Source organism: Sciurus carolinensis, unplaced genomic scaffold (genome assembly GCF_902686445.1).
Source record: "Sciurus carolinensis unplaced genomic scaffold, mSciCar1.2, whole genome shotgun sequence".
Taxonomy (NCBI): Eukaryota; Metazoa; Chordata; class Mammalia; order Rodentia; family Sciuridae; genus Sciurus; species Sciurus carolinensis.
In genome coordinates, this window is record NW_025920116.1 from 215,223 (window position 1) to 241,770 (window position 26,548).

At 55.4% G+C, this 26,548-nt stretch overlaps 1 pseudogene; it reads left to right on the top strand.

Moving 5' to 3' along the window:
• The first annotated feature begins 721 nt into the window (after window positions 1-721).
• LOC124973567 (probable RNA-binding protein 19) overlaps window positions 722-26,548 on the top strand; it is a 65,828-nt pseudogene continuing 40,001 nt past the window's right edge.

Below are 26,548 nucleotides of genomic sequence, written 5' to 3' on the forward strand. Positions count from 1 at the left end.
ATTCATACAACAGGAACTGAATTGAGGAGTGTGGTTCTAGAATTGGCAATTCTGACCAGTACCCCATTGTCTCTCTTAGCATAATTGCATGCACTTAATTATTTTCCAACAGATGAACATTTAGTAATGAGTGCTTCTGGTGTTGCTGACAGTGTAGACAGAAGTGGGCAAGACTTGGTCCCTGCTTTATGGAGTTTGCAGGGTAGCAGAGGAAACAGACACCAGATCAAAATGCAGGGACTGAACTATGAGCCGGGTACTTTGGGAGCCCACTGGGGTTTGGTTACTGACCCATGTGCGGGATCTTGGAGAGGCTTCCTGTGGGAACAGGGAGGAGCTGACAGTCCCTGCAGCAGAATGATGGGGTCAGAGTTCAGCGAGGCCCCCTGTGCAGTGGGGGCATGAGTTCACTTGTACATCTGAGCTGACACAGCCCTGGATTCTGTAGACCTTGAGCAGGTCATTTATTCTCCGAGTATTCCATTTTCTCCTCTCTAAAATGTGCATAAAAACTCCTAACTCAGTGAGTGTGATATTTGGGTGAGACCAGAGTTACTACAAAGCTGCCTCTGAAAATTTCTTCCTCCTGGGCCATCAGTACCTATGGGTTTCTGTGTTTTCAAGATGGTTTGGTTTTCTGTATCCCCCAGGTGCCTCTTAGTACCACTACCACCCACATAGTTCTCTGCTGAGTTGTGAGGGTGTTCCTGGGGTCGTGAGGATGCTGGAAGCCAGCAGCCAGTTCTGCCTGGAATGGGGGTCACTTGACAAGATTGTAACAACATCAGCTGGTCGGATTTCCATGGCTGCCCGAGCAGCTTGCCACACCTCGGAGATTGGACAGTGCGTATTTATTCCTACAGTCTTGGAGTTCAGAAATCTTAAATCAATGTGTTTGTGGGGTTGCCGTGCTTCTGGAGGCTGGAGGACAGAATCTGTTCCTTTGCTTTTTTGTCTTCAAGAACCTGCCTGCCTCCCTGGACTCCAAGCCACACCCTTGAACTTCTGTCTTCAAAGTGTAGCACAGCATCTTCCAGTTTCTCTCCCTCTGTTTCCGTCTTTACACCTCCTTCTCTGACTCTGACCCTCCATCACCCTCTTGATTACTTTGGACCTGGATAATGCAGGATTATCTCTCCATCTCAAGACTCCAAATCGTATCACATCTGCAAAATCCCTTGTGCCCTGTGTGGTGTGTAACCAGCATTCTAGGGCTTAGGTTGTGGCCACCTTGGTAGGCTGCAGCATCCTCCACCACAGTTGGCACACAGAACTTGCATGCCCACTCTCTCATTTCTTCTGACCAGCCTCTTTAAGTGTGTCCTAAGCAGTGCCATAAAGGTGATTTTGTACTTGGTCTTGACCTCGTAGCAGCCCTACAGGGTATGATGACATCATGTGGCCCTTGGAATTCTCATTTCTTCACCAGGGATTTGAGCAGAGGGCACATAGCCAGTGAGTGTTAGAGTCAGAGCTGGCCTGACTAGTAAAGCACATGCCGCCACCTCCTTGTCTCTGGCCACCCCTGGAGCCCCGGGTTTCTAGCCATTTGTCCCTTCACTATAAGGCCGCACCAGCTCCTCCACATCTTCTATCCTAGATGAAGGAAGAGCGATTCAGACAGCTGCTTGCTGCCTTTGGCACGTTGACCGACTGCAGCCTCATGTTCACCAAAGACAGCAAGTTCCGCAAGTTTGTCTTCATTGGCTTCAAGTCTGAGGAAGAGACTCAGATCTCACTGAGCCATTTCAACAAGAACTTTATCGACTCGTCCTGGATCACAGTGAGTGGCCGGGAGGCTCACCCTGCCTGCCTCTCCAGAGCAACACCCACCATCCACCTTTCACCCAGCACGTGGGTCCCAGGGCTGTCCTCCAGGCTGTGAGGTCTTTGGCCAGCTTTCCAGGTCCCACTCTTCCATGTTCGTAAGAATCTCCTGAGAACAAGTCAAACTGTGGCTGGCCTGTCCTGAGTTTTGACATGGTGCAGGCTGTCAGGTGTGAAAACAGGCACGTCTGAAGCCTGGGCTGGCACTTGTGCTGCCCGCCAAGAGGGCACTTGAGAGCCACAGGTGGGCATCAACCTGCCCGTAAGTGCACTCTCAGGAGCTATCAGTCACTGCTGGGAATCTGGGAAGAGCTGTGCCCTGGTTCTTGTACTCACGAGCCTGCTGCCTCTGCACAGGCAGAGCACTGACAGACACAGGCTGCTGTGGTCAGGGTGGTCAGTGCATCAGAGACCCTGGGAAGACAGAGCAGGACCCACCCTGGCCAGGGAGGGGTCAGGAAGTTTCCAGGAGAAGGAGGTCCCACACAGGTCACCCACATGATAAAATGTTCACTGACATGATAAAATGTCTCCAGCGCTTTGCTGAGAAAGAGAAAACTGATGGGCACGAGAGCCCATCGAGGCAGCCGCATCCCGCGGTCTGGCGTGGGGTGGGCATGGGTTTTACCCAGAGGCTGACGGTGCCTCTCTGATGATAGCAGTCAGAGTCATTTCCCTCTAACCTTCACAGAGACTTTCTGGTATTTGGGTTTTGCACCACAGACTTGCTGTTATTATAGGAGCAACTGCTTTGAACATCCTCACAGCAGGATGGGCCCAGATGGCAGGCTTTTTCTTCAGGGGAGGGCCTGGTGACCAGGGCAACCTTAACTACCTGGGAGTTGTCACCCTGGGCTCAGCCCTCTGTTGTCACCCTGGGCAGGACCAGCCCTCTCCACAGTCACCTTGAGTGTAGGCAGCCTTGGGTCTGGAGAGGTTCATGGGCTCATCTCCCTTCCATGCCCCGTGCCTGCCCTGGGCTCCCTATTACCCATGCTTGTTCCCCAAGGCCAGTGGCACTTGCCTCACACTCACTAGTGACCCCACAGCTGTCACTCGTCCCTGCCCCTGCCTGGCTGTACATGTGGCCTGCATCTTATGTCATCCTCAAAGCCGTCCTTTGGCATGGATGGTTAAAAACTCAGGCTTCTGGGTCCCCAGGCACCTGAGATCTCTCTCACCTACAACCTGGTCACCCATGCTCCCTCACATCTCTGTGCTCCCCATTTCTGGTCTGGGGACTGGGGAGAGTCGCAGCTCTGCTGCCCACTGTTGGGGGCTCAGCTGGTCAGTCCTTGCAGGGCACTCGAGGGCACCTGTGTGCGGGATGCCTCAGTAAATTGTAGCTAGTGTAGTGACATCACAGGACCAGCCAAGGCTGGGGCGGTAGTCATTCACTCAGCTCAGCAAGTCGGTGACAGCTGTCTCTGAGAAGCCCAGGTCCCCAGGTGCTGAAGGGCACCAGTAGGGCTGCTGGCTATCGTGTCATGTATGAAAATGGCCCTGTTCTCCTACAGGTGGAGTTCTGCAAGTCTTTTGGTGACCCGATGAAGCCCTGAGCCTGGAGAAGACACGCCCGGAGACTGAGGCAGCCTGAGCAGCCCACACGAGGCCCTGTCCCCCTGGAAATTAAGAAAGTACGCAGGTGGCCCCAAGGGAGCTGGGGGGCTGTGGGCACCGCGGGATCACCTCCTGCTTTCTGTGTGACCCTCATCGTCTGTGCCTTCTGCTTTTAGGATGACAAGAAAAGAAAGGTCCCAAGTGAGCTGGAGAAGGTGAGTGTCCCATTGACGGAGAGGGCTGGTGGCAGCAGATCTGAGATTGAGGGCTGGTCCACGAAGCAGAGTGCCACACTCTCCTCTGTCCCTCTCCCCATGGACTCCTGGTCGCCTCATCCTGCAGAGTCCACTCTGCCTCCTTGATGACCTGCAGACCCTCAGTGCCCACTAGAGGTGAGAGGGTGCCTGACCTGCCGAGAGCTAGGATGACTGGGCCACACCTGAGCCACCTCCACCTCTTCTCCCCCCATATCCCTGCCACCCTGGTTCTGGTGCCACCAGCTGAAGGAAGATAGCAAGTTCCAGGAGTTTCTGTCAGTTCACCAGAAGCAGATCCAGGTGGCCACAGGGGCAAACAATGCCCTAGACACAGAGCCCTGATAGGGAAGAGCAAGCTGACCAGTGACTACCTGAACTTTGACTCCGATTCTGGACAGGAGAGCAAGGAGGAGGTGGCTGAGGAGCCAGCAGGTAAGGCCTGGGCCTCTGCACCTGTGTCCTTCCCAGCCTGCCTGCCCTGTGTGTATGCTCACCACACCTGCTCGCATGCACAGGCGGCCTGCCCTGCCCGACCCCAAGCATGGGCCAGCCCAACGCAGCTTTTAAGCTCTCTTAGTTGGCAAGTCTGCTGCGACTGTTCTGCTCACTTACTCAGTTAGTGATCAACAGGATTGGCTGAGCACATGCTGTGTGCTAGGCACTGAGGACATGGCACTGAGCAGGAGGCAGAGGAGCCCCTCCTCCTTAGAGCCATCAGCTGTCCTCCTGGTGAGAGGTGAGGAGCAATAGCAGATAAGCACCCCTGGATCACATCATTGGTGACAGAGAGGACAGGAGGGCTTGGAAGGGGAGCTGTTGGGAAGGCCTTTCTGGGGGTGAGCCTTTGTCCCCACGGGTCAGTGCGGGGCAGCTAATGGTAGTGAGTGACCAGTTGTAGTATAGGTTGGTAGATCTGGTTGGGGGTCCGAGTCAGGGCTGGTTTAAAGATGAAGACAGGGACGTAGCGTGAGCTGGAGGCCTGGCAGATTTTCTGTGCTGAGCTGGAATCTGAAGGACTCGTAGGACTTGGAGGGACACAGAGGCAGGGGGCAGAGAAGGGGTCCCAGACAAGGGTGCAGTATCTCAGGGCTCAGGAGAGGGGAGCAGGGGCTGCAGGGGCGGACATGGCCCTAGGTGGGCTGAGGAGAGCAGGGAGGGAGGAGCCAAAGGCGGTGGGCTCACAGGCCTGGGAGGGGTGGCGGGTTCCCTCCTCAGACTCCTAGGCTCCTGCCCGGGTGTGAGAGGCTAGAACACAGTCCCAGCAGCCCGCGAGCATGGGGGGCACCCTGCACACACCTTGGCCTCCCTGGCTCTCCATCTGTAGCTCCTCAGTGGCTGACGTCTTACCTAGTGTCCTTCATATGTTATACAGCATGTCCAGTGTCAGTTAGCAGGATGGGGACGTCCAGAGCGCAGCACACAGCACATTGACAGTGATGTGCTGGAGGTGCTTTGGCACCGTCCTGCTGTTCAGATGGAGAGTTACCCCTACCTGGGATAGACCAGACGGCCCTCTGTGGTGACAGACACCATAGTGCCTTCCTCTGTAGTAAGGCCTTGGTTGTACCGACACCTTCTCTAACATGTTACGTGCCTGGAAGTAACCCAGCTAGGAGGGTCAGCAGTGACTGGGGAGGGCCATCCAGGGGAGAACCAGACTGTGGCAGGAGCCATGGAACCCTGGGTGTGTGGTGCCATCATAAGGAACTGCAGAGCTCTGCCCTCTTGTTGCCCATCACAGGGTTTCCTGGGGCCACTGGACACAGGGGCCCTGGTTGTGGTTGTTGTGGCACTTCGGCCGCCCTCTAGGTTTTCAGCCCTATGTTTCCCAGGTCTCTGGTTGCCCAGGAAGGTGACCCTCCTCCACCCTGGCTCGCTCAGCAGAGCAAGGTCTTGAGCCAAATACAGCTGCACAGAAGGGGCTCTCGGACATGGAGTACCTGAAGTCCAAGATGGTCGCTGCCGAGTCGTCCTCAGAGGAGGAGAGTGAGGACGAAGCAGTGAGCTGTGATGAAAGGAGTGAGGCAGAGGAGTCCTCTGCCACTGAGACCCAACAGGTATGAGGGAGCACAGAGGCCCTGCCTGGGAATAGGAGGTCACAGGAGCCCGGAGCCTAGGTGTGTGCCTCTGGGGGACAGGGAGGGGTTCTGTGCATGTCCACATGGTCCTGCGGCCCCATTGCTGGGGTGCCACATGGAGGAAAGACTGCCCCCTCTGAGCTCACTGCCTGCCATACCTGGAGGGGCCGCCTGCCACCTGTCAGGGCTCTGGGAGGAGTGAGGGTGGTGGCCGTGTTGCACGTGGTGTTCAGTAACAAGGCAGACGGACTTGAACAGGCCGTCATCAATAGGTGAGTTTAGTCAAGCCCTGACTATGTGCCTGGTGATGAACCCGCCATCATGGAATGTCCTCATTATCTCTGGGGCTGTTGTTCTTCCATTTCATAGGTGAGGAAACTGAGGCCTGGAGAAGGGAAGTGACAGGCTCCCATGATGGGGTCAGGCCCCAGCCTGGGTCTTCCAGGCTTTGAAGTTGAGAGTATACAGGTGGACACGACCCTTGAGGATGGCCACCTTGTCCCCCAACGGGGAGTCCTCTGCTGCAGACACAGGGCACTTGGACATGTGTGTGTCCCCATTCTTGAGTTGGAAGCAACCAGTCTTTCGCTTCACAATGAGAGGAAGGGGCTCCCTCTGCCTCCTCTTCTCTTTCCTCTTCCTCCTCCCTCCTCCCTAGTTACCGTGCCCTGCAGGGAGTCTGGGAGTTCGAGGCCCAGTCTCAGCTCTGACCCTTGGGGGCTGCTGGGCCTGGGGAGATGCTTCAGCCCACAGGCCTCTCTGATCCTCGTCTGCAGAGGACATCCTGGCAGTGTCCGGCCTTCCAGCCATCTCCTGACCCCCTGTAGTCAGGGTGGCCCTGGGGGTCACCATATCCAGCAGAGTTGGGGCAGCAACACTCCCAGCACATCAGCGTTTCTCCGGTGGGACTAGAAATGACCTTGTGCTGCACCTGTTGGCTCACGGCAGGCTCTGCTGGGGAGTGAGTGCTACTGGACAAGTTTTAGCACCAAAGGATCTACCAAAAACTTAGGTTGTGCAGAGCTATCTGGAGTCCAGAATTACAGGAAAAGGTGCCGAATTCAGAATCCGTGTGGAATTAGAGGCTCAGTAGGAGGCTGGCCTCTGCATGTAGCATGGAGCCAGCTGAAATCAGCGACTGCAGGGTAGGTGCCTTGGCTCCTCCCTCTATCCTGGCCCTCTGCTGGCCAGTGGCCTGCTCACCTGTCCATGGTGTGCTGACCTGGCTGCAGCTCTCACTTCAGAGGCAAATGGGGACCCTGCATCCACTGCCTCCACACTGGCCAAACCCTGAGTCTGGCAGGCACAGGTGCCAGCACTTCCCGCCACCCTGGCTGCAGCTGCTCCTAGAGCTGTGATGTCCCAGTCTGTCCCTTGCTCCCGCCACCTCAGGGAACCCACTGTGGCCTTTTCTCTTTGTTCTCAGACAGAGAAACCAGCGAAAGAGAAGGAGCCCACCACCTCCCACACCGTGAAGCTGTGGAGAGCCCTGTTCAGTGTCACAGAGGTATGTGCTCTGAGGACAGGTCAAGGAGGAGGCCACTCAGATTGAGAGCTGGAAGGAATCACCCACCAAAAAGGCTGACCGATGGCATCTTGGGCGTCACCAATGAGGGACTGTGATTGCTGCCTCGAGCAGGAGGAGGCCTTTTCTGCTCCCTCACCTACAGCAGGGTGGGTGGGAAGCTGGGGCAGAGGGCTGGCCTGTGGTCAGACAGTCCCTGGGGAGAGTCTTTCCCCACTTTGCAGCGGGCGGCCGCTGTAGGCGCTTGTGAGTGTGGAGGTGTTGCTGTCTTCAGGAACAGGCCACAGGCCAGCTGGCACCATGGCTGCAGCTGACTGGCCCTAGAGCTGCCTTAGCAGAGGACCCTGTTCTCACACCCCTTTGCGACAGCTGTAGAGGTTCCCCATATGAGATCCTAGAAGACATGGCTAAATAAAAAGAATGAAAGTCAACTATAACCAGGATGGCCATGTGAGTCACTGTGAGCGGGCGTAGCCAGAGGGGGTGCCAGGATGCAGGTGTGATCGCTGCAGGTCTGACGACTGGAGGTGATCCGCAGGTGCCCACCATTCTCTGCACACTGGGCTGCCCCGCCCCAATTCCCGGGTCCCACCCAGTGACAATAGCTGACATTCGGGACGAACCTTCTTAAGTGTCCTTTTCTTTGTGCACTGACGCTGACCTCTGCCGTTGGTTTGCTTTTTCTGCATCCCTCTGGTAGTACTGGCTTGCAACACCACCATTTCCTTTTTGCATGTTCTTCTGTGCTCGGGGACACTTTGATACACTCCTGGTCTCCTAAATGGGGACACAGGAGTTAAAATGTTTTGCTATTGGAAATACTGAAGCAGTTCCTTGTGATCGAGGTCAGTTAGGTTTTGGTTTTTTTTTTGTTTTGTTTTGTTTTGTTTTGTTTTTTAAATTTGGTACCCATGATGGAACCTCAGGGTGTATAACCACTGAGCCACATCCCCAGCCCTTTTTATGTTTTATTTTGAGACAGGGTCTCATTCAGTTGCTCAGGGTCTCACTAAGTTGCTGAGGCTGGCTTTGAACCCATGATCCTCCTGCCTCAGCCTCCCAAGCTGCTGGGAAGAGTGGCAGGCACCATGCACATCCTAGTTAATTTTTTTTACGGAAAAAAGATGAACCCCTGCCTTACTCCTCATAATGAGAAAAGTTTCAGACACATCAAGGATTTGAGCTGAACAAATTTCTTTCTAAGCAATTTGCAAACTTTGTTGGAAAAACAAAAAATGGACATGTTGACTGCCTACAAACCAGAAACCCTGTAAGGCCATGGCTGCCACGGGGTCAGAAGGTGGACCGCAGAATCCGTAGCCTGAACAGCAGGCAAGAGGCACCAATTTCTCTAATTTACAGAGATTCTTATGAAGGACATATGACCGCCCAACAGAAAAATGGAGAAAGGACAAGAATTTTTTGAAGAAAAAGAATTTAGGTGGCCTGTACAGATGCTTGAATTTATTCATAATTATTAAAAATAAAATCGAAACTGCAAGTTCATGTTTTTCACTTGCCAAAGTGGCATACATTTTTCACATTTGGCAATAAACATTTTCTTGTCTTTTGGAGGACAATGTAGAAGTGTCAGGCAGAATTAGGAACATCTAGGCCTTTGCCGAGCTGGTGCTGAGCTTTGCCCCACAGGTGGATCCCCCAAGCACATCAGAGTCTGAACTCAAGAAAGTTCTTTGCAACCTTCCTGTTATTATTTAAACTTAATGTGTTGAGTTATAGTCATCAGTAAGAACAGAAAAGCAAAGCTCCATTTCTAGGGAAGGTGTGTATCCTTGATTCTCAGAAGGGAATGATCCGCCCCAGTGGAACAGATGGTGATGTCCAGAGGAACCCTTGGTTGTCACCTCTGAAGGAGCTGCTGCTGGCATCTAGTGGGCAGAGACCTGGCATGCTGCGAGATGCCCTGCCGCACACAGGACAGCCCCCACAACAAAGAATCACCAAGCCCAAAATGTCACCAGTGCCTGGGTAAACTCACAGGGCACATTAAAACGGGGGAACATGAGGTGTCACATGAAGAACACAGTGACCAGGGAGACCCCAGGGTGCTGTGGCAAGTGGAAAAAACCAGGTGTGGAACAGCGGGTGGATTCATCCCCAGAGACACCTGACCATGTGTGGTGCAGGTGCTGGCTGTCCCACCAGTCACCGGGAATGAGGCCAGGCTTCTGGAGAGAATCTGATAATCAGGAAATTGGCAGCAGCAGGGTGAAAACCCTACTTTGCTGGACTTCTTCCATTTGTTTGGAATGCTTGTTAGCTTCCTCTGGTGGCTGGCACCACAGGCTGCTCAGGATGGGGGCCTCTGAGCACCCAGGGCCCAGATTAAAACTAGTTTCACTGCTTTTATTTTGCAGAAGGAGCCAGGAAGGTAGAGCTGGCCCTTGGAATTAGGAGTTGGTTTTGTTCTCTGATTTGCACTTTTCAGCATTTGCCATGATTTCACACCCTGCCGGTTCACATATTTTTTGAAATACACGTTTACATCATACACACATCCAGAAAAGGGAATGGTTAAGAACACGGAGGTCTCCTTACAATGTGAAGTATCATGGACAGATACCTATGCTGTAAAGTGAAGTGAGAAAAGCTAGATTTGACCCCAAGTATAAAAGAAAAAAAAAACCCTCAAAAAAGGTCAGATATGATGCCTTAAAATAGCAGTGATGAGGTTAATAGTTTATAGTTGTTACGCATTTCTTCCCTGATCTCTATTTTCCAATTCTTCTATTTTACGATGGAGGAAGGATGAGTATAACTGAAAGCAGAGCCATAATCACCCTGTTATCTTTTCTGATTCAGTCCTTTGTCCCTCCCTCTTTATTGGGCAGCACTTTTCTTGTTGCACTGATCAGGGGCCAAAGTTCTCCTTGCAGAAGAATGTCATGGAATTCCTGGCACCCCTGAAGCCAGTGGCCATTCAGATAGTGAGGAACATGCATGGAACAAGATGAATGAGGTCTGGGAGCTGGGCTGAGTCAGGGGAGGCCGGCACAGGGCAGGGCATGTCTCCTCTCCTGGTGGCGGTCCTCACTCTACCCTGGTCAGGACATGGCTCTGACGTCCTCCTTCCTGCCTCTGGCAGCCTGGTGGACAGTGTCACAATCTTCACCTGTCTCTCCTTGCCCAGCCTCCACTCTTCTGGCAGGTTTCCCCATCTGTTTAGATAGAGGCCAGCAGTTCTCGGTTTGCTGGGCTGAGTTCATGCTGGTGGAAGATGGTGGGGTAGACAGGGTGCTCCACAGGTAGAGACCCCATGAGACTGAGGCTGTGGAGGCCCCCCATGATTAGGAAAGACCCCCCACCTGCTGGTGCTTTGTGAGTCGCGGCCTCTGTTGCTCCCCAGAAGTGGTGCTGGTGGGCAGCGCTTTACTCTGAGCATGCGTGGTGCTGCGCCTGGTGTCCTCTCTGGCAGTGAGCCTCCACCCTGGCCTTGGAGCCCTGGATCTGGCTGCCCAGAGGCAGGTAGCATGGCTGGAGGGAAGTTGGCGCTGGGAGGGTGGTCACAGAGTCCAGTCCCCCAGTGCTAGGTTGGGTCAAGGGGCTGTCATGAGCATTTGTCCTTTGCAGAACCTGGTCAGGGAAGGGCTGAGGCCAAGAGGGAGGCAGAAAGGCCCTTGTTTCTGACTCCTGGCATCTGGCGCCTTCGCCCACCAAGCCAGGGAGGGCTCCTCAAAGGGGAGTTTGGCCTGTGGGGAGGGAGGTGGGTGTGCTTTGGAGGCTTCCAGCCTCTGCCCCGAGCTGGGTGCAGCATCCCCAGCGACTCCCTGCATCTGCAGGACCTGCAGTTAACCTTTTTCCTGGTCCCCCTCAGGCTACGTCTTTGTGGATTTCAGCAGCAAAGAGGAAGTGAAGAAAGTCCTGAAGTGCGACAGGGTATACATTTGTAAGGGGGCGCTGGCAAGGTCCCCTTGGGCTCCTTGTTTCCTCGTGGGCTCCTTCATGTACGTCTGTGCCTAGTTTTCCTCCCACCTGATGCTGCGTGCTCTGAGGGTAGAGCAGCAAACAGAGGGACTGCAGAGAGGCAGGCAGCATGGGAGCCCATGAGCAGGCACATGGCCCTGGGCAGTATAGGCGGTCAGGGCAGTGGTAAGAGCTGGGGTGGAGGAGACAGGTCTCCAGTGGGGCAACTGTTGGGCCTCCTGGAGTGAGGAGCAGGCTCTGGCCTCTGGGAAGGGTTGGTGGAGGTGCAGCAAGGGCACCTTCCCCAAGCTGGGACATGGTCCTCCACCCACTCTGGCACGGATGGTGATTGGACCCAGCCACAGACTCCTGGGGATGCGTTGTGTCAGGGTAGACAGGGGTCCCTGGGAGTCCTGCTGGCGGGTCAGTGGAAGGTATCCATCAAACTCTGGTGGCGCAAGTGGAGGCAGGCCATCCCTGCGGCCTCCTTAGGCACGCTGGGTGGTTTTTGCAACCTGCTCACCAGCAGATGATTGTTCAGGGTCAGGCTGTCACATGAGACCTTTCCCAAGGCAGAGCCACCAGCAGTGCCAGAGTGGGCTCAGAGTTCAGCGGACCTGTCACTTGGCCTGGGACAGCAGGCTCCAAGGGCTGAGGCCATATTGGCAGACTGGGTGAGGTCCCGGGGATTCAGACTGCTGCCCCTCTACAGAGCCTGCTGCCAGGCCCATCACCTTCCCAGCTGGAGCATCTGGCAGCCTGCATCCAGGGCCTGGGTCTCCAGCCAGCTGTGTCAAGTCCCAGGCTCCCTGGATTCTCTCCTCCTGTAGGTGGACACTACATCAAGGTGCTCAGGGAGAAGCACGTGCCCACATCCAAGGGAACCCTACAGAACAGTGTGCAGCCCTGGCAAGACCGGACGCTCAGGAAAGAACGAGGAGGAGGAGGAGGACCTGGCTGACTCTGGGAGGCTCTTTCTGTGCAACCTGCCCTACACCAGCACTGAGGAGGACCTGGAGGGGCTCTTCTCCCACTACGGTAGGGCTCTGCTCCTGGCCGCGCGTGTAGGCCCCTGCTTTGCCCAGCTCCCACTTGACTGGGTTGGCCCAGTCTGCCTCCCACTCACTCTTGACCTTGGGCAGTGGCTCCAGCTGGTTTCCTCATCTGAAAACAGGGCTCTCTGTCCCCACTGCAGATCTAGTGGCATCTTCTACTTTCTGAACTTGAACTTGGATTCCTTTTTTTTTTTTTTTTTAATGGTGCTGGATTGAACCCAGGGTCACTCTGCCACCAACCTACATCCCCAATTTTTTTTTTTTTTAATTTGAGACTGTTTTGGTAAGTCCACGAAGCTGACCTTGATCCTCCTGCCTCAGCCTCACAAGTTGCTGGGACCACAGGCATAACCAGCATGACCCACAGAACTTGATTCCTTAGCTCTCACCATCCAAATGCAGAGCGGGAGTGATGGAGGTGTTTTCCTGAGATTCTTTGGCTTCTGGTGTTGGAATTCAGCAGCCTCCCAACCCTCCCCACCCACCATGCTCCTGCCTGGGAATGCTTTTTTCTCAAGTCTTCCCAAGCAAACCCAGCTTCCGAGAAGAGGCAACAGCCAGGGCAATCTTTGTTTTTGCTGCTGTTACTTCTTGGGCTGGGAACTTGCAGGCCTGTAGTTGAGCTTGGTCACAGGGACCATTTGTCGAGGGGAGGAAAGTGGGCTCACAGTGCAGGTGAATCTGTGCTCTGGAGATGCTGCCGGCACCCTTGTCTCCCAGGAGACTGGCCTGGGTGTGGAGGATCAGTGAGGCCGTGTGAGTGTGGCTCAGGCCAAAGACAGCTCAGAGGTCCCAAGTGGAACCTGCTTGCAGGCCAGGTGATGGGACCTGAAGGTCTATCCATGCTGTCCTGCTGCCCAGGTCCTCCCATGGGCTGGTGCCCTGGCCATACAGCAGTGCTGGGTGGATGGGAGGGGGCTTGACCATAGACTGCAGGTATCCATTTGAGATGTGGCCGCACCTGGTGTTCAGAGTGGAACCACTGCAGACAGTGTCCTCTGAGAGGGACGGCATTACGAACACTTATGTGGCACTAACTGCAGCAGGCTCTGTGTAGTGACTGCACACTAACTCTTGGACCCTCAAGGCCACTGTGTGTGGGGCGACTTGTGCCATTCAGAGGTGAGAGGAGGAGGCCTGTGTGGGCGAGGCCACTGCCCAGGGCAGGCTGTGCTCAGCAGTCCATGGAGCCAGGTGCAGCCCGACAACTTCCTCCTTGCTTCTCTTAGGGTGGGGGCGAGGGGACTGGGAAATGACACCCTTGACCTGGAGGTGGGCCTCATGGCTGGCAGTCACCATCCTTCCCTCGGGCTGAGTGGACATGGCCAGTGCACAGCAGTTGTGCTGTGTTCATGTGGCCGATCCTTAGTGCCTGGCACTTTCCCTCAAGCTTGGGCCCAGCTCCAACCCAGGCGACTGACACTCTCCTGTCCTCAGGTCCCCTGTCAGAGCTCCACTACCCCATCAACAGCCTGACCAGGAAACCCCAAGGGCTTTGCCTTCGTCACCTTCATTTCCCTGAGCATGCGTTGAAGACCTGTGCAGCAGTGGATGGGCAGGTGTTCCAGGTGAGGTTGCTCATGGGCCCGCCGGGGTCGCTGAGCCTGGGGATGGAGGAGGGATGGCCCTGTGGAATGCAGGGAGCTCTGCTCTTCAGGGTCACCTTGCAATGTGCCCAGGCCACCTCCCCCCAGTGCATCTTCATTCACAGTGTATGGACCTTGTGGGCTCCAGGCCAGACCTGGCCCACCCACGGCCGCTCATGTTCTCCCTGTGCAGGGTCTGGGGGTGCAGTGTGAGGGACCGTGGGGTGTCACAGAGGGACACCTTTCCCTTGGCATGGCCGTGTCGGGGACCCCAGCACCAGCTGGACTGAGAGTAACCGTGTGTCTGCTCCGGCTGCCGTCCCTGTCCTCCTGCAGGTCTGGCTGTGGGTCCAACTTGTTTAGGACAGGAGGCCCCACTAGACAGGAGGCCCCACTGGAGTGCAGGGCTGGAGGATGGGAGGGTAGCTTGCCCACATCCTCCCCTGTCCCCACAGGGCAGGATGCTGCACGGGCTGCCGTCCACCATCAGGAAGGAAGCCAGTGAGGATACCGACACCCCTGTCTCATCCTACAAGAAGAAGAAAGTGTCCAAGGACAAAGCCAGCAGCTCCAGGTCCTCACCAGCCCCGCCCGGGCTCTGCCGCCCTCTCTACCTTTCCAGGCCAACTGGTTTATAGCTTTTATAAAGCTATAAACCTTTTGCTTTATAGCTTGAGGTTCATCCTCACCTCCGAGCCCACTTCCCCACTGCAGAGGGGAGAGTAGTGCCGAGCTCACTTTTGCTCTGAGTTGTCGCGTCCACTACAAGTGAACAGTTGCCACCTGCTGGGCCCTGCACAGGCCAGCTGCTGCACTACCAGAGGTTGGATCTGTCAGTCCCGCTGCCTGCTGGTGGGGAGCCCACCCAGGTCAGGTGAGCTGGCGGGAGGGCTAGGAAGGCAGGGAGGCTTATGACAGGCTATGTGTCTGAGAGAGCACCTGTGTGTCCCAGCGTGGCCTGTCCTGCTCTGCCCCTGCCCACAGCTCCCATGACTGAAACACGCTGTTCATGGAGCCCAATCCCATGGCCGATGTCATTGCACAGAAGTTCAGTGGCACCAAGAGCCAAGTGTTGGACCACATGAGTGGCCCGTGACCTGCGAACTTCGTGTCCGCAGACCCTCTTGGCGAATCTGTCCATGGATGGACCCCTGCAGAGTTCTTTCTGGCAAAACTGGGAGTGGGTTTCAGCCACATGGTGAGGGACATCCCTTGATTCTGCCCATTGGCTGCTTCCTCCACGGTCCTCTGCCCTTAAGACACCAGAGGCCAGCCTGTCTGTGGAGGTGGACAGCAAGCCTGTGTATAAGTGAATGGACTGGTGGCCATGTTTTTAAAAGAAACAGGAAAATTAATTCTAACAGACGCCCTTTATAGCTAATGCTGAGGGATTGTTACTTCACTGTGCCCAGCATAGTCACAGGGTGTTTCTCCTCCCTCGTTCCCACCCAGGCCACTGAGTTCCATTCGTAGCAGGACATGGGTTTGAATGAACCACACCTCAGGTGCCCAGTGGCTCATGGCTGCCATGCTGGGCAGTGCAGCTTGGCCTGAGTTGGAGGGAGGGACAAGGGATGGTCGCAGTGGCTCTGGTGCCATGAGTGCCCTGAGCACCATGGCTTCGCAGTGCTGAGACAGGGTCCTGCCTTCTAGAGCCTTCTGGTGCCTTCTTAAACCTCCTAGTGGAGACAGGTGGAGAGAGGAGAGCCTGGGTTGGTGGGGAGGTGACAGAACAAGGACTGCTTGGTGTGAGGGGTCGGGGTCAGGGTCAGCCCTGCAGAAGCCCCCAGGAGCTACAAGAGGAGCCACAGACCTGCCCACTGCAGAGAAGGGAAGAGCCTGGGTGGGTGTGGGGACACATGGCTGGAGAGGGTGGCAGAGGAGGTCAGGCAGGTGTGGCTGGGTGAGGGGCACCGCTGAACCCACTTCCACTGGGTCTGCTCAGCTGCTGGCTGGAGATAGCAGATTGGGTCCACCTGATGGCTGCTGGTCTCCTTTTCCCCTCCCTCAGGAGACCAAGGACAGTGTGGCTATCCGTGTGGCCCTTGGGGAGACCCAGATGGTGCAAGAGGTGCAGCGCTTCCTCCTCCACAATGGAGTCAACCTGGGCTCCTTCAGCCAGGTGGGTCCCCACTGCCCTCCCTGCGGGCTCTGATAGCCCTGACTGATGGCTGCTGCAGAGCTGGATATGGGGCTCCAGGAAGGCTGGGGGTGTGTCCACAGGCCCTGAGGTGACTGGAACCAAAACCTGAGGGCTCACTGCTCCGCTGCCCCTCACAGGGACAGGCTGCACCTGGTGCTTCTTCCTCCATGCCTGTTGTGGCAGGTGGCCTGCAGTTCCACACTGAGATGCCAGTCTGATCAGTGGAACAGCGGCTGGGGCACCTGGGAGGTCCAGCAGGCTGGTCATTCACTATCACGGTCTGCACAACTCAGTAAGGGGCTGGGGACTGACCCCTCAGCAGAACTGCCCAGCTGTGGAGCCAGCAGGTGGCCTGCTGGAGAGGGTGGTGCCTCCTGGGTCTGCTTCCCAGTCGCCTGGCCTCTGGGGCCCCAGACAGTGCTGGTGTCAGACTGGACCTCTGCTGCCATCTCTCACAAGTCCCATCCGCTCCATAGTCTGCAGCAGAACGAAGCAAGACTGTGATTCTGGCCAAGAACCTCCCTGCAGTCACCCTGGCAGCTGAGTTGCGGGAGACCTTTGGCCGCTTTGGGAGCCTGGGCCGAGTCACTGCCATCTTGGAGTTCCTGGAGCCCCTGGAGGTGCACAGGGCCTTCTGACACCTCGCCTACTCCAAGGTAGGGCTGCCCCAGGGGAGAGGGAGCTGGTATGTGGGAGGGCCCTCAGCCTGAGCTCCGCCCTTCCACAGCACACCTGCAGAAAGCACCCCACTCCGCCCCTGCTTTCCCTGGCTTCCTTTCCTGCCTTAACTTGAGCCTTCACTGTCTGCTTCTCTGCTTTCATGTACCCGTGATAAACTAAATCGGTTCTCTACGTGGGTCCGTTTAAGAATAGCTATAGCCACGGCACATTGGCTTAGACCAACAGAAAGTCACCTGTGGCAGATCTGGCAGGCCGGTGTCCAAGTCCAGTTTGTGGCCAGCAGATCTGAGGGCTCTGGGGAGGACCTGTCCTTGTCTCTGCCACCATTGGGCTCCTGGTGTCCCTAGGCTCCTTGAACCACTACCATCCCACTCCTGTCTGTGCCCCATCTTTGGGCCTCCTTGGTCCCAAATCTCCTCCTGGGTTTATAGCCCGCAAACTGGGAGCAGACACTGAGGTGCCACTGGCAGGGTACCCACTTTGTTGTCCAATGGCAGGTGATAGTAACCAGGCCTGTGGATGAGTAGTGATGCTTGTTTTTCTTAACAACTCAACACAGTGCAGGAGAGTGTGCCTGTGACTATGTGTGTCCATGTGGTTTTACTCCAGGTTGCAGGAGGGATGTGGAGGCAGGGCAGCTCTGTCACTGGTCTGGGCTGCGTGGGTGGTACACAACAAAGTCTGGTGGTACAGGCCCACATTGTGTTCCTGCGTGTGTGTCCCATGTCTCTGCCCCTCCTGACCACTGTCTCCAGGCCCCTGTGGACATCAGATCTCTAAAGACTGCCATGACCTCTTCTCGTAGCATTTCAGAATCTGGGTACTCCAGGGACAGGGATGTCATTGTGGGTGTGAAGGGTTAGGTCGTGGATGTCTTTGGAACTAGATGGCCTGCGCTGTTGGGAAAAGGCTGGGCACACGGGAACACAGCTTTCATCTCCAGCCAGCTGCTTTTCCCAGTGCACCTTTCTTGGCGGGACTGAGAGTGACAGACCTGCCCAGGGAGGGACCGTTCCTGAGCACAGTTCCTGAGGTGCCCACTCACCCAGCCTGCTCAGTTCAGCTCAGCTCTCACTAAACCCAAACGCCACACCCCAGGCTGTGCCTGTGACCACCTGACCAGGCTCCTGGGCCAGGGTCGGGTGGAGTCGACTCCACCTTGCTGAGGGCCCTGGGCTGTCCAGGGTGTCTCTGGGAGGCTCCCACTCCTGGAACCCCCGTAGGCCCCTGGGACAGTGCAGGGAAGGTGATCAGTCTTTGCCAGAGGTCTCTGAGCAAGAAGGAGGTGTGCGCTTGCTGGCCAATTAACCAATTCCTGCCTGGCCCAAAAGCCTCATGCCGTTGAGTTAGGTTGCCAAGATTGAAAAAGTGGGTTTTTGTGTGTAAAGTTGGGTTTTCCACTCCTTTTCAAAACTCTAAACTTCTGGCCATACTGAGTTGGCCTCCCCAGGGGGCAGAAGCTGGCCATTGCTGAGGAGAGGCTACCCCTCGCACTGGCCATGAACCTTCTGGGGAACCATTGTCTCCACTCCTCTCTCCTCTATAAGTTTTTGTCAGTCTTCCGGGAACCTGTCTTGCTTTCCTGAAACCACTTGGCATCTAGTGTTGGTATTCTGGAATGTTCCCGAGGCCACCCGTTTGTGTTTGTGATGTGATCTCTGTGGTCGTGCATGAGACCAGGTACCCAAGGCACCCAGCTGAGGTCCTGGCATGTGGCAGGAGATCTACTGCCCATTCTTTCCTTGGCCTTCAACCTCTAAGATGCAGGATGACCAGGAGATCCAGAGGGTCTTCCCGCTGACAGTATTGACTTTCACTTTGATTGAAGTTCTCCTCCAGGACCTGGAGTCTGAGCTGCTATGTCCTTAGTAGGCTGTTTCCTCCTCTCTCCTTTAAAAGTGGGCTTCTGAGTACCAATGAGCACACCTGGAGTTCCTTGCTGGGTCTGTTGGTTGTTTCTTGGGTGGGGAGGAGCCTGCAAGAAGGTTTCCTCCTTGAGGCCTGGGGCCCAGGAAGCTGGAGGACTCGAGGTGTTCTTTGGGCCCTGGGAGGGATCCAGCTGAGTCACTAGCTATTTCTGTGAGACTTGAAAGTCTTGTTCAGCGGCTAAGCGGTTGACACCTAATCAGGACTGGAAAGCTTCAGGCCACAAGCCAGCGGCAGGGAACAGGGCCCCGGAGCTTGGCGTGATGGTGCAGGACAGGTCTGAGTACTTGGAAGCCCCCTTAGGCCCCACACAGGTGGGAGCTGTTGGAGGGAAGCATGCTGGGGAGAAGCCCATGGGCTTCTCTTTGGCCATGGGACCTCAGGAGCTCCTGCCAGCCTGGGGGGCAGGGCTGCCACCTGCTCAGCACCAAGGTGGGTTGGAGTGAGGAATCCCCGCCCTGGGGCTGTACCCATGTGGCTGTGGGATAGCTGTTGAGCCTTTCCTGGGGAAGGGGCTTGTCCCCATGCCTGGCTCTCAGGACTTGGTGAAACTGGGGAGATTGAGCCAAACTGAGCGCGTTTCTCTAAAGTAGGGTTTCTCCAGCAGTCCTAAGACTGAGGTGTCCGCCACTCTCACTGGGGCAGACAGCCACACAAGGCCCTGGCCGACAGCTGGTGGCCCTGCCCCTTTTGCCCCATGTGCCCCTGGGCACCGCCACTAATTGGCAAGGCCATGTTCACCCTCCCTCTCCCTGGAACCTGTTCCTTCAGAGGGGGTGAGGTGCAGTGGCGGTGGTAACAGGTACTGGTGCAGCCACCTGGGTCTGCTGCTGCGGAAGCAGCCAAGGCCCCTGCCCACTGTTCTCATGGCTGTGTGCACATGTGTGCTTTCCCTGGCTCAAGCAGACCAACAGAACCACACACCACCCTTCTCGTCTTCATCTTCAGCTCCCCAGGTCCATCAGTGCCCTTCAGCATTCCTTAGCACATCATTTCAGTGGTGACCTACCATCCCAGCCTCCAGTGGCCTTGCTGGCCTGTCTGTGACTCTGTGTGATGGTTTTTCCCAGTTTCCACTATTACAAAATACTGTGACTTCCTCATGTATAAACAAAACCACTTTGACACAAGTGCATGTTCAAGGGGTATTTGAAATCCATATTCAAGTGGTTTTAGAATGCTTAAGTTTTCCCATTCTGTGATTTTTGCAAAACTCTTAAGATACATTTCAGTTTGAAAGTTCACTAAGTGATGTTTTTTAAGGAAAAATAACATTTTACTTAGGTTCATGGTTCAAGAACACAGTTCCCATAATTTATTTTGAAGTTAAAATGAGTGTGGCCTAGTCCTATCTGGTGCTTTTACCTTTGGATCTCTGTCATATTCTCTTTAAAACAGAGGAGGATCTGGGTGCAGTGGCACATGTCTGGAATCCCAGCAGCTCAGGAGGCTGAGGCAGGAGGATCTTGAGTTCAAAGCCAGCCTCAACAAAAGGGAGATGCTAAGCAACTCAGCAAGACCTGGTCTCTAAATAAAATACAAAATAGGGCTGGGGATGTGGCTTAGTGGGTAAGTGTCCCTGGGTTCAATCCCAAGTACAAAAAAAAAAAATACAACAGGGGCAGATGGTGGGACTTTGTCTCTCTTCCTGGCTCTCTCGCTGCTGACACCTGCAGTCCCTCCTGACCGTGCCACAGAGGCAAAGCCCCTTGGTACAGCGTTCTGTGCTTTAGGCCCTGGCTTTGGTGGGTAGATGTTACTTAATGGTGTTGTTTGTTTTTCATGGGGTTAGTGGCTGATGGTGAGACTCTAGAAGGTGGGAAGCCAGCAAGTGAAGGAGCAGAGGCATCCACAGCCAGGGGCAGAAGAGGAGGAGGAGTAGGAGGAGGAAGATGAGAGCCTTCCAGGATGCACTCTATTTATTAAAAATCTCAATTTCAGCACCACAGAGCAGATGCTGAGGGAAGTGAGTGTCCACCAGGAATGGGGGATGCTCCAGGCTGTGATGTGGGCAGTGTGTCTGCTCTGGGTCTGGCCCGCCCTGCTGCACACCACCCCTGCTGTCTTGGGGGGGGGTGTTCCATGTTCCACGCATACTTGAAAACAGTTCCCCAACTGCTTCTGTGGTGAGTGACTCAGAAGTCAATGCCACCACTGTGCGTGTCCTGATGGAGCCTGCAGGAGACTCGTCAGTGAGGGTGTCCCCACCTGGCATGTCTGGATGGGGTGAGTTTGCACCTGCAGGAGGAGAGCAGGAGGGGCAGGGTAGGGAGCTCCAGGCAGGGGTTTGGCAGATGCCCAGTGAGCATGGCAGCCCATGGACTGCAGGGCCAGGATGGGTGAGGGGCCCCTCCTGCTCAGAGGATGGGGTCTGTGAGCTCCCTGCCTCCCCAACCAGGACTCCTCAGCAGAGGTGCTGCTTTTGGTGAATCGAGCATGGAACAGAACAGACGCTCACCAGATTTCCTCCTTAATGGATGAGTGACACAGCTCACAGCCCTGAACTTGTCCTGGAAGGAGGATGGTCAGAGGATGGAAATCTCTGATTCCCCTTCCTTTCAAAATGTCCCCTGAGCTCTAAAATTCTATGGAGGGTTCAAGAGAGGAGGCAGTGTCCACTGAACCCACCTCTGTGCTGTGACTGTCCCTAGGTAGGACAGCCACAGAAGTGGAGATGCCCAGACCCAAGCAGGCAGCATGGCCAGGGGCCCCGGAGCACCTGGTGAAGCACTGATACCATGTGACTTGGTTTTAGAGGCGCACCCTAGCAGTGTCTCAAAGGCAGGTGGCTCTGAGCCTGTCAGGCCACCTCTGCTCCTGTGTTGTCCTTGTCACTCCTGGCATGGTGTGGGACATCACTATTGGATCAGCGTTTCCTGGAGTTGCACAAACGGCAGCTCAAGAGTGTCCTCAGAATTGAAGGCCCTGGAGCTGGAAGGCTCAGCCAGGACCATCTAACTCATCTGGGAGATGGAACTTCAGAGAGGTTGCCTCACTGTCCTGAGCTCACACAGCCCATTAGAGCACTGTGGGGAAGCACCCCCAGATCACAGGACCCCTGTCCCAGCACCTGAGTGTGGAACCATGGTCAGGGGTCAGTCCTCCTGGACCTGGATCCTGGCCTCACTCCTTGTTAATGGGCAAGCCCTGCAGCCTTTCTGTGCCTCGGTTTCTCTGGCTGTCATAGAGGCATGAGTTGAACTTTCTCATTGGGTTGTTTTAAAGGTTTGACTATGACGACTGAGATCCTCCAGTTAGAGGGTCACACGTCTGAAGCATGAGTCTGCCACCGGTGTGTGTGAGGATCTCTGCTCCTCCTGCTGCCCATCGCTCAATTGGTGGACAGTACTGAGCACCTGCCTGTCTTTGGTACTGAAGACAGGGACAGAGCCAGAGCCATGTGGAGTGTGCCTTAGCTGGGCTCTAAAGGGAGACAGGAGAATGGAGGGGAAACCTAGAGTGTGACTTACAGATTTTAGAAATATTTTGGCTTTAAGCACAGAGGGCAGTGAGGTGGTCAGGCCTGGAATCAGTAGACTCCATGCCCCTGAACTGACACCAACTTCTGGGGTCTACAGCAGACCTCTCAGCTGTTCCAAGGCCTAGTTCTTCCCTCTGTAAGTGGAGGAAGAAAGCAGCCCAGCTGCCATTTTGAGAGGCCCGGGGGACTGGCCAGGTTACTTGGAACAGGCCATCACTCACCACCTCCAAATGACCCAGGATCTCCATGGGCAGAAGTGGGAGGACAGCTTCACAGGTTACACAGTGGCTCGGAGCCTGGCTCAGCAGCCCAGGCCCAGGTCCAGCATGTCCAACTTTGTGACCCCAACTGCCAGATCCCTGGCTCTCAGCTGCCCATCTGAGGGTGTCTCTGGGTCACTAGGTGGGTGGGTGGTGTGGGACCTGGCACAGGCCCATGCAGAGTGAGCAGCCTCCTGGGGTCAGCTCTGCATGCCTCCTGATTCTTGTGCCCGTGGGTGGACCCATGGTGACTGGAGAGGCTCCCACGCAGGTGGTGGATGCTCCCAGAAGTCAGGGGCTGTATGATTCTCTCTTCTCCAGGTGTTTTCCAAAGTGGGTGCTGTGAGGAGCTATGCCATCTCTAAGAAGAGCAAAGCAGGTAACCCATGCAAATCTTGGCTGGAAGGAAGTGGTTCCAGAAGAAATCATACCTGCAGGCAGGGAGGGCAGCCAGGCTTGTCTGAAACAGCCCCTCCTCTCTCCTGGAGACTCCTGCTGTCACATGGTCCTGGAGCTGTGTACCTAGTGGGTGGGCACGGTACCATCAGCACCCGGGGGCTCCCTCCTCCCCACTCCTTCCAGACACAGCAATAAAGACTGATTGTGGGATTTCCCACTTCAGTTCCAAGGGAAATGACCCATACATAGAACTTCTAGATCATTCCATCTTGTCATTAATCTGCACCTCCCTGGCCATTAGGTAGTGTGCAGGTAGAGACCACCTGGCCTCTCCCTTCAGCCCTGGGTCTTGTTCTGACACTCCTGGCCTCCCCTCTTTCATGCCCTAGTTCCCTGCAGAACATGAGCAAGGACATGTCCTTTGTCCTTTATCATAGCCATGTACCCAGTGCAGCAGCCCTTTGATTCACAGACATGGTGTGGTGCATCACGAGTCAAGAGTGACCACTGCTCATTCACTCCCTAACTGGCCTGGACCACTAGACAATGAGCGCCAGAGATGTTGTCCCTGTCCCCAGGCACCTGCGGTAGCTGGGGGACATGTTAGCCAGTGGCTTCAGCACAGGACCAGGAGGGCTGTGGCAGGTTCTTCAAGTCAGAGTGGGCTTAGAGGCAGGGAGGCTGAGCAGCTTGGTGGCAGAGGCCAAGGCAGGAGGTGCCCTGGAAAGGAAGGCAGTTTCCAGCTTAGGAAGTGGCTTTTATGCCCTGCAGGGGTTTGGATTGAAGCCTGGTGGGGAACCACTGAGGGTTTTAAGTAGACATTTCTGTGTGTGAAGTTAGAGGTCCCTTGCCTCTGTTTGCTCAGGATGCCATGATAGCAGGTAAACCAGGCCGCAGGGACACTGCCCCTCTGGGAGCCTGCACTCGCCCCTGCAAGCACTCAGTAGTGCCTTGTCACCCGTTGTTGGTGTTGAAAGCATCTCTTGGGGTGTCCACTGTCCTTTCGGGAGTCTGTCATCCAGCCAGGTGTTGGGGAGAGCAGGATGAGGCCATGCTCAGCCTGGGGCTGGCATGAAGGACGGCTGGGCACAGGTGACTGTGCAGCAGCAGGTCATACTGCTAACCATTGAGGGGTACAAGGAGAGATGGTGGGCAGAGCTTGTGCAGAACTGGCACACGGGGGATCAGCAGAGCTGGGTCCTTGGCGCCAGCATGTGCCCCTCTCCCTCAGTCCCAGGTCAGCATTTCCTGTGGGCTGATTCCCACGGGCACAGAGGCTGGGAGCAGGTGCTGCTCTTAGCAGAGACCGGCCTCCCAGGCAGTATGGCCCTGCTGTGTCAGAGGGTGGATGAGCTCCTCTTTCTCAGGAGTATGTTTGACACTTAGGTGCAGATGCCACCAGCCCACTGCCCACAGCCTTCTGCCCCCAAACAAAAGCTCTCTGCTCAGAGAGCAAATTGACAGGACTGCCTGCCCCCTGCAGTTCTGAGCCACTTTTGGGCTCTTCACAAGGTTCCCTAGCACGCCTGGCCCTGGGTCCGTCAGCCTCTGGATAGAAATACAGGTGCAGGGCTCTGCAGGGGAGGCAGAGGTGCAGTTAGAGACCTTGTGCTTTGGGGTGCCCCGTGGGACTTCCCAGCATTACCCCACTACGCCTGACATACACACACTGTCAGGAAGCAGTGCCCCTGGAGAGGCTGCTGTTGCTCTTGCCCTCTGGCCTCCTGTTGCCTTGGAGTGGGGAAGCAGGCAGAGCCAGGGCACCTTCACCTCCCTGTCAGAACTTTAGACTGAAAATCCAGGAACCAGATCCGAGGGTCAAAAATGCCCCCAGGAGGCAGCCACGGGTGCTCAAGATGCCACATGGAGGCAGGGTCATCCAGGTAGAGGCTCCTGCTGAAGAACAGTGGTCAGCCCCAAGTCAGTTCCCCCTCCCTCACGATGGCAGGATCCTATAAGGAGGTTAATTATCACATCATTCATGTGTTAATTAATAGTCAGTGATTAAATAGGCAGTGGATTCGCTGGGGCAACTAGTCATAAATGGCAAGCCCAGAGCTGAGGCCATGTGGGGGCTGGAAAGGATCCAAAGCTGAGCCCTGGCTCACTCCGTGCTCCCTTTTGCTCCTGTTTCAGGAGCGCTGCTTTCCACGGGGTTTGCATTCGTGGAGTACCGAAAGCCAGAGCAAGCCCAGAAAGCCCTCAAGCAGCTGCAGGTAAGTGGGCTTTGAGCCAGGATCCATGCTGGGGGCCCATCACCTCTGAAACTTGGGGCAACCCCTGATCTCCCATCCTGCTGGGCCCGTCCTTTCACCAGTTTTCCAGGAGACAATGCCCAAGCAATGAAGACCCCTCTCAGTCCTCCATGGATACTTTCATTCACTTATTCTACCCACATGCTTGTGTCAATGGTGTAGTTTGTGACAGCACTGTGTTATGCCTGGGGAGACCCTTCCTCTTTCTAGTGGGGAGACGGGCAGTGGAGCCATGAATTAACACAAGACAAGATCATGCCGAATGCTCAGTCACATGACTTCAGAAGTGGGGCTGCCTTAGGCCGGGTGGGCAAAGGGGAGCCCCTGAGGAGCAGATGGTTGAGCCTACACCTGCCCACATGAAGTCACCTGCACAGAGACCTGGAGGAAAAGCCGTCCAGGAGCAGGGGAGGGCATATGCAAAGGGCCTGTCAGGGACTCAAGGGAGTTGGAGGAATAAGTCCCTGAGGTCAGCTGGCACAGCAGTGTGTGGTGGGCATAAGGGGAGATGGAGGTGTTTAGGACCAGATTTGCAAGTCACTTAAGAGACTGGATGTCAGCCTGGAGGCAGAGTGAGACTGTCGGAGAGCTAGGAGCCCATGGGGAAGATCTCATTTGTGCTTCAGGACAGTTTCCAGCCCCTGTGTGGACATGAGATGGGAGAAGGGTAGGCAAGAAACCCTCAGTGGCCAGAGAACAGAAGCTTGGGTCAGGGATGTGCAGTGGTGGGAGGTGCTGGAGAGTATTTGAATATAGATTGAAAGTCCTGTGCAGATGGAGGAGACAGCCTTCCTGCTGAGCCTTATGTCCGGGGATAAATGGGACCCTTAGCAAAAGGTGGGAGCCATCACCACAGGGAGCACATGGCCAGGGGTCTGTACCACCCCCAGGGAGCCGACCTCACTGACAGTGACCACATCTCCCTCACTGAGGCCCACGTGCCAGGCCCTGCCAGTGCAGGGAAGAGGGAAGCGTACTTCCTGGTCTTTTGTTAGACAGTGGAACTCCCACTTTGTCACCAGCATTGTGCACTGTCAGCTCAGACGTGGCTCCTCAGATCCTGTGGTCATCATCCTCTTGCACTTACGTCAAGGTTCAGTTCAACTCCTTTGCACAGACAGCGCACTGCTCAGCCCCAGCTGTGCACATGTGTGTGCCTGTGTCCACTGAGGATTGCTTATGCAGTGTCACCTGGCTGTATTTTCTGGAAGATTAGAGGGACTTCTGGGGTATTTCACTCAGATGCCAGCTACACCCCCAGGGACCACTGCTTTAGGTGCAGGGCAATGGGCCAGGGATTTTGGGAGCTGCAGACTAGATAACAAGCTCTCCGAAAACCACAACAGAGGAGCCCCTGAACCTTCAGATGCTTTTAAACAGTGGCCATGCCTGTGCCCTTGAATGCTGTAAAGGTTAAGGCTGCCACAGGGTTCAGGCAGAATTTGCAGGCTGGGTCTCTGTGACCACTGGTCACTGCCTGGTTCTCACCCTGCTATCTTGGGGAATGCCCTTCCGTGCCTGCCCTCCGAACCCTTCAGCATGGCCTTTGTGAGCTCGAAATCTGTGAACATGGCCTCTGTGAGAACAGCCT